General features: G+C 36.7%; 1 non-coding gene across 1 annotated transcript; it reads left to right on the top strand.

Moving 5' to 3' along the window:
- The first annotated feature begins 1,123 nt into the window (after positions 1-1,123).
- On the top strand, positions 1,124-1,242 carry LOC149812030 (5S ribosomal RNA). The gene has a single exon (XR_016428668.1). It is a non-coding gene; the product is annotated as a 5S ribosomal RNA (ribosomal RNA).
- The last annotated feature ends 6,220 nt before the right edge of the window (positions 1,243-7,462 follow it).

Here is a 7,462-nt window from a genome sequence, read left to right as displayed (position 1 = left end):
ATCCCAATATTGTATACACATGCTATAGTAAGTGTACTTACCTCGAAAAGGCAAAAAAATGTGAAATCGAGCACCAAAATGAGATTATGAAATCGTAGAAGATCACTCCTCTTTCTCTAGATTGCACCACCTAGAGACTTTTAAGCTCCTTCAATGGAGGTCTGAACCTATGAAAACTTGAGGTAGAAAAAGTGAAGAGAGAAGTATTGTCAAATTCATATGTTAAGATGGGTTTTATCTCTTCTATTTATAATATGTCTAAACGAATCTCTTTTCATATGGGTTTCTTTCCTAATTCCAAACTCTATCATTCTAGTCTCATAGGTTTTCTAATTAGATATGTAAGATATCTCATAATTAAGTATTTAATTAATAAAATAAAAAAAGAGAGTGTCACTTAGCATAACCAGATGACTACATGGGTTTGGTGACAGAGTGATCTATTGAGAGGCCTACAAACACAAAAACTCAACTAAATTTGATGTTTAAATAGTCGATTTGATAGCTCTTAAAATGTAAATCGTTGTGGTGATCTTAGATTTAATTGTATATGCACGGATCAAAAAAAAAAAATAGTCGATGCCGAAAAATGTTGATTTTCAATCTGCAATTAGGCATGAACTTCGGATCATGATAAAATGCTCAAATCAAAACCAAGTTTGGGCGTATAGATGTTGATTGTGTTTCCCTCAAAATAAGAAATGTTAAGATCAACTCTTATTTAATGGATGAGTCATGGATCAACCGGAATGTTTGTCGGGACAATAATGATGATATTCGGGCCATCCCACAATGGGGTCCTCAAAGGGTCCAATACTAGACCCAATTAAGTTTCAAATGAGTATTTAACCTAAATTAAAATTAAATATCAATTTAAATATTTAATATCATTTTAAACCACTATTAAGGCCTAATCTAATTTTTATTTCTTTAACAATCATGAAAAATTCATAGAAAATTCTCAGGTATTACAAGATCTGTGTCCATAAAAATTCACAAGCAACTTTACCTGTGAGAGCTTTACTAGCACTCAATTTGAGCCGGTGTGTGTGCTAGTAAAACTCTGATTGCAGACCTTTTGCCAATGAATGAGTAGTCCTAACATGGCCACATAACTACCGTAAGGTGCGATCATACCAGCACTAAAGCACCGGATCCCATCAGAACTCCGAAGTTAAGCGTGCTTGGGCGAGAGTAGTACTGGGATGGGTGACCTCCTGAGAAGTCCTCGTGTTGCACTCTCTTTTAAATAAACTCCGTCTGTGTAGTTATACACTGCCGGTCCCAAGCTCGGATAAAGGAGGAGGGTTGCGGTAGGCCTGTGACAGCCAGCATAAAAACTTTGTCATATCCTATGAAAATGAACCAATATGAGAATTTCGTTGGGGCGTTTCCTACTGAGCGACGCGCTGTACTCTCTAGGCCCGGAGGCAGTGATAAATGTGCAAGGGTTGCTAGGTCGTCGCCCAGAAGCGACGCGTCACACCGGCGCCCGGGTGTGGTGTCAAATAGGCAAGGGTTCCCTCACTTTGTTGGACGGGTGGGGGTAAAGAAGTTAGTCCAAGACCATAAAATTAGGTTAGCCACTTGGAACATAGGGTCTTTAACTGGTAAGTTGGTAGAGTTAGTAGATGTTATGTGTAGGAGAAAGATTGATATTTTATGTCTTCAAGAGACCAAATGGGTAGGTGAGAAAGCTAAAGTGATAGAACCTTGGGGATATAAGATTTGGTATACAGGAATAAATAGGAATATGAATAGAGTAGGGATTGTTATGAGTCGTCAGTTTATAGATAATGTAGTTGAGGTCCGTAGGAAGGGTGATAGAATTTTACTTATTAAATTAGTATTAGGTACGGATATTATTAATATTATTAGTGTTTATGCACCTCAAGTAGGTTTAGATGATTCCATTAAGCATCAATTTTGGGAAGATTTAGATGGAGTAGTACAAGAGACATCTTATGGAGAAAAGCTTTTCATCGGCGGTGACCTTAATGGACATGTAGGCATTAGTAGGGATGGATTTGAGAATATCCATGGAGGCTATGGTATAGGAGAAAGAAATGAAAGTGGAGAAAGGATTTTAGATTTTTGTTTGTCCTATGATATGATCTTAGCAAACACTTGGTTTAGGAAGAGGGAGTCTCACCTAGTAACATTTAAAAGTGGGGTTAATACGAGTCAGATAAATTTTTTCCTACTTAGAAAGAGAGATAGGGGTTGTTGCATCGATTGTAAGGTTATACCAGGAGAAAGTGTAGCTACACAACATAGAGTCTTAATTTTAGATCTTAGAATTAGACAATGCCGCAAAAGGGATAGACATAGGATAGATCCTAGAATTAAGTGGTGGGCACTGAAAGGAGCTAAACAAGGAATGTTTGTAGAGCAGGTAGTTAAGGAAGTTGATTGGTGTCTCGAGGAGGATTCAGAATCAATGTGGAATAAGATAGCTGGTGGTATGAGAAAAGTAGCTAAGGAGGTATTGGGTGAGTCTAAAGGCGGTGCACCACTAGGTAAGGATACATCATGGTGGAACGAGGATGTCAAATTAGCTATTAAGGTTAAAAGAGAGTGTTATAGAAATCTAAGTAAGAGTCGTGATAATGAGAATTTGGAGAAGTATATGATAGCAAAGAAGGAAGCTAAAAAAGTTGTTCGAAACGCGAGGGCTAAGGTATATAAGGAGGTTTATGACAAGTTGGATACCAAAGAAGGCGAGAAGGATATTTATAGGCTTGCAAAGATGAGAGATAGGAAATCGAAGGATTTGGGTATGGTTAGATGTATCAAAGATGAAACGCAAAGGGTTTTAGTCAAAGATGAGGAGATTAAGGAGAGATGGAAAGATTATTTTGATAAGCTATTTAATGATAGTCATGCTCAAGATCTTGGAGACTTCTCCATTCCTTTTCATGAGATAAATCGTGACTTCATGCGCAAGATTCAAAAGAAAGAAATTGCAGAGGCTTTGAAGAAAATGAAATCAAGAAGGGCAGTTGGCCCAGATGGTATACCTATCGAGGCTTGGAAATGCTTGGGAGAGAAAGGTTTAGAATGGTTGACAAATCTTTTTAACTTGATTTGGCGAACAAATAAGATGCCTAATGAGTGGAGGAAGAGTACTTTGGTGCCTTTATATAAGAATAAGGGTGATATACAAGATTGCACAAACTATCGTGGTATAAAACTCATGAGTCATACTATGAAACTTTGGGAGAGGGTGATTGAGTCTAGGTTGAGGAAGGTTGTCATGATATCGGAGAATCAATTTGGTTTTATGCCTGGAAGATCAACTATGGAAGCTATACATCTTCTTAGACAACTTATTGAAAGATATAGAGAGAGGAACAAAGATTTGCATATGGTTTTTATTGATTTAGAGAAGGCATACGATAGAGTACCTAGGGACGTTCTCTGGTGGACAATGATGAAGAAAGGTGTTTCTCTCAAGTACATTAGTATAATTAAAGATATGTATGAAGGAGTAGTAACCAATGTCCACACTTGTGGAGGGGTGACAACCAATTTCCCGATAACGGTTGGGTTACATCAAGGATCTGCTTTAAGCCCTTTCCTATTTGCGATAGTGATGGATGAGCTTACGAGATCAATTCAAGAAAATGTACCGTGGTGTATGTTGTTTGCTGATGATATTGTTTTGATTGATGAGTCTAGAGCTGGGGTTAATGCTAAGTTAGAATTATGGAGACAGACATTGGAAGCTAGAGGTTTTAAGTTGAGTAAGAGTAAGACTGAATATATGGAATGTCGGTTTAGTAAGCAACGAAGTAGTGATGGGAGTGTAGTGAAGCTTGGTGAGCAAGATATACCGGTGAATGATTATTTCAAATATTTGGGATCCATTATTCAAAAGTATGGAGAAATTGATGGAGATGTAAATCATAGGATAAAGGTTGGGTGGAGGAAATGGAAAAGTGCTACTGGAGTGCTGTGCGATCGTAGAATGCCATTGCGGTTGAAGGGAAAGTTTTATAGGACGACTATTAGACCCGCTTTACTATATGGTACGGAATGTTGGGCTGCCAAGAGACATCATATTCAAAAAATGAGTGTAGCTGAGATGCGGATGCTTAGATGGATGTGTGGAAATACAATAAAAGATAAGATTCAGAATGAAGAGATACGTAAGAAGATTGGTGTTGCACCCATTGAAAATAAGATGCGAGAGAATCGTTTACGGTGGTTTGGACATATTCGGCGAAGGCCTAATGATGCTCCAGTTAGAAGGTTGGAGAAATGGGAAAATATATTAGTTAAAAGAGGTCGGGGTAGGCCTAGGAAGACTTGGATGGAGATGATAGGAAAGGATATGAATGCTTTGAACCTCACCGAGGACATGGCGTTGGATAGAAATGATTGGAGGAAAAGGATTCATGTGGAAGACCCAAAATGAATTTCTTTTTTGGTTCATATCGCTGACCCCAATTGTTTTGGGATGAAGGCGTAGTTGTTGTTGTTTGTTGTTTGTTGTTGTTGTGCAGGCATTATTTATCGGACTTTATGTTATATATATGCGTGAAATTCCCTCAAATATTTAGGTGCAGTATGAATAAAAGCAAGAGTTGGATAGTGATGAATATGGATTTGGTTTAAATTTTTACCAATTGACATAACTAAGAACCAGATCCACCTCTGGTACAAAATGATGCAACCATGTCTAGGGATGTGAACCGGTTAGACTTTGCTGTAGCTTAATCAGAATCAGAGACAGCATAAGCTTTTGATGGATAAAGCTTCTATCGAACCCAAACCTGATTGTATTTAATCTGATTGAAACAAAAGACAGGTGTAATCAGATTTGGAGTCCAATTCGAATGTAAAATCTTAAAGCTAAATCCACCCTGATTAACTAATGGGTTCCGATTCTCATTACTAAATATGACTGAAGAAAGACTGGTTGGTCGGATATGAAGTTGATCCACAAATGGATGCCCTTGACATCCCTATCCACACATACTAATTTGATGATTTATATCCTTAACAGTGGATATGGTTTGAATGGATAACTGACCCATATCCAAATGGTTTTGTGACATGTGTGAGATCTGATAAAGTTTGAACCAAACTCTAGAACCAAGTTCAAATGGTTTTTTATGTGTCAGCAGAAAGTCCTAATTCTTTAATTGGCTAGATGAAAGGCTAATTCATCACTAAATTTACAAGCCCAGATTGGGTCAGGTCCTAACAGCAATCAATGACTATTACCGGACTTTGTTGGGTTTATCAAACTAAGTCGAAATGGGACATGACTCAGCCAAGTCCCCAAGATGACCAGGTCAAACATGAATAAACTTGTTTTATCAAACTTGATTTCTCATAATTACATCCAGGATTCATGGGTGTGTGACAAATCTGTCAATGATTCAATAAGCAAGACCTGTGAGTGATTCAGTGGGCTGAGAAATAGATCTGACTATGAAGTGTTGGCACTGGTAGGATCCGGGCTGACCAACCTAGATTGGTAGGACCAGATTCCGTCTGGGTGAGAATCATGAAATACAACCAATAAATTTTTTGCATCTATTATTTTACATTAAAAAACCTGGATTTTAATTAATTAGAAATTAGTTCAAACCTGTTTCCAAACCACAGCATAACTATTCGAATCTTACAATATCTGACCTGATTAGTTTATCAGAACTAATGCATTAAGCCCTGGCCCTTGGATTATGTGGGGCCATTACTTTATTGATTGAAAAAAGAATGCACTAAATTATGATATAAGAGTAGTTTTAAAGGTTATGAAAAAGAATAGGAACATGTGCATGGTTTCAGTCAATAAGAGAAGTGATTTCTTACAAAAACATAGGCTGCATTTGTGAATAGGAATTTATGAAATTTGGCAAGAAACTGTTCAAACCGGCACATACTTACCAAGTACACCAGGAAAAGTACTGGAGTATCCTTTATTTGGCCACTCTTCTATTTGTTAAGCTTTTTCTTTATTTTCTACATGCTATATTTTAGGATTTACTTGCCTACTCGATCCCCTTTGGTTACCTTTCCTGATGTACATGTTCTTTTTTCATATTTTCTTTTATTGATCATTTGAAATTTCACTAACGTCGCTATTTCCTGCTTTTATAATACTATTAGGTGGTCTCTCGGCTGTTCAGATAGGGAAGGTTTGTGGGCTACATACTATGATTATTACCATAACAGAGTACCTTAGTGCATTTCAAATCTGCTTGTATATATTGGTTCATTAGTTTTTATATAGTCGACTCAAATAAACAACATATTTATACGTTTGAATAAATAGTTTTTCATATAACATATCTGCAAATACTAGAATTGAGACAAGCTTGGGCAAGGTAAATGGTGATAGGTAGTTTTAAGAATTAAATATTAAACATAAAATTAGTTGATTCAATTGGGTTGGGTTTAACTGACTCTTTTACAAAGTTAAATCAACTAATTTATTGGCTGTTTTCAGTGTTAAATCAACTATGGAAAGCGCACACCTTTTATTCTAAATGTTTTCATTCATTGGGTGACTTGGCCGAAGTGATGGGCGCACATTTTTTTGTAAATACTATTTGAAAGTTAGAACTTAGCCTAACTATAGAATTTTATTTCTCTTTGTAAAGGCGTACTAATTTGATGTTCTTTGCAGGCTAAGAACATTTAATATGATTCCATTTTGATCTAGATTAGTACCAACCAATATGTCTATTTGTCCAAGGGTCTAACTTGAACAAGCTTAAACATTATAGTCTACATCTGATCAAATTATGACCTGCAGGCCCCATTTCAACCTGGATAGATCTACACTGGATCCGAATTGGATCCAGTTAGGTTCAATGACTCAAACTCATCCAAAGTGAACTCGATGAGGAACCATGTGGCACCAAATTCAGGTGAGCAGTGTAGACTTTATGTAAAAAAATTGTGAACATGAAATTTTGTTTACTTCTATTTCATAATTTTATATCAAAGGAAAATAAAAAAATAAATAAATTGTAGGCAAATCAACTAGACCACTTTAAGTTAATATACTCAAAATAAACAAAAAGTAAGCTACCAGAAACACCCACCATATCTCCTTTTTTTTTTTTTGGATTTGCAAGCTGGGGTTAGGCCGATACCTACCAGTTACATCAGGATAACAGATTGCAATTACACAGAAAAGGGAAACCAGTCCGGTGGTTCGTCCTTCCAACAACGATCATTTCCAAGGACCCCCAGTTTTACAAGATGCACTGTATTATAGATGCATTCCTTCGCAGTCCATACGCATTTGATTCTATCAAATTTCAGGAAGAAGTGTATCACATTAGGATCAATCATATTACTATTAACTCTTCCTTCCAATGCATTTTGAATACAATATTAAATACATTTAAGGCATTTGTTATTCAGAGAATCCTCCTTTGAGTTGGATTCATGTCCAAAGTTTTCGTCTAAATGGTTGGTTTTGTTTTACCATCTTCCT

Source organism: Nuphar pumila, chromosome 17 (assembly GCF_984573655.1).
Source record: "Nuphar pumila chromosome 17, dmNupPumi1.hap1.1, whole genome shotgun sequence".
NCBI lineage: Eukaryota > Viridiplantae > Streptophyta > Magnoliopsida > Nymphaeales > Nymphaeaceae > Nuphar > Nuphar pumila.
This window is presented reverse-complemented; position numbering and strand designations above follow the sequence as displayed.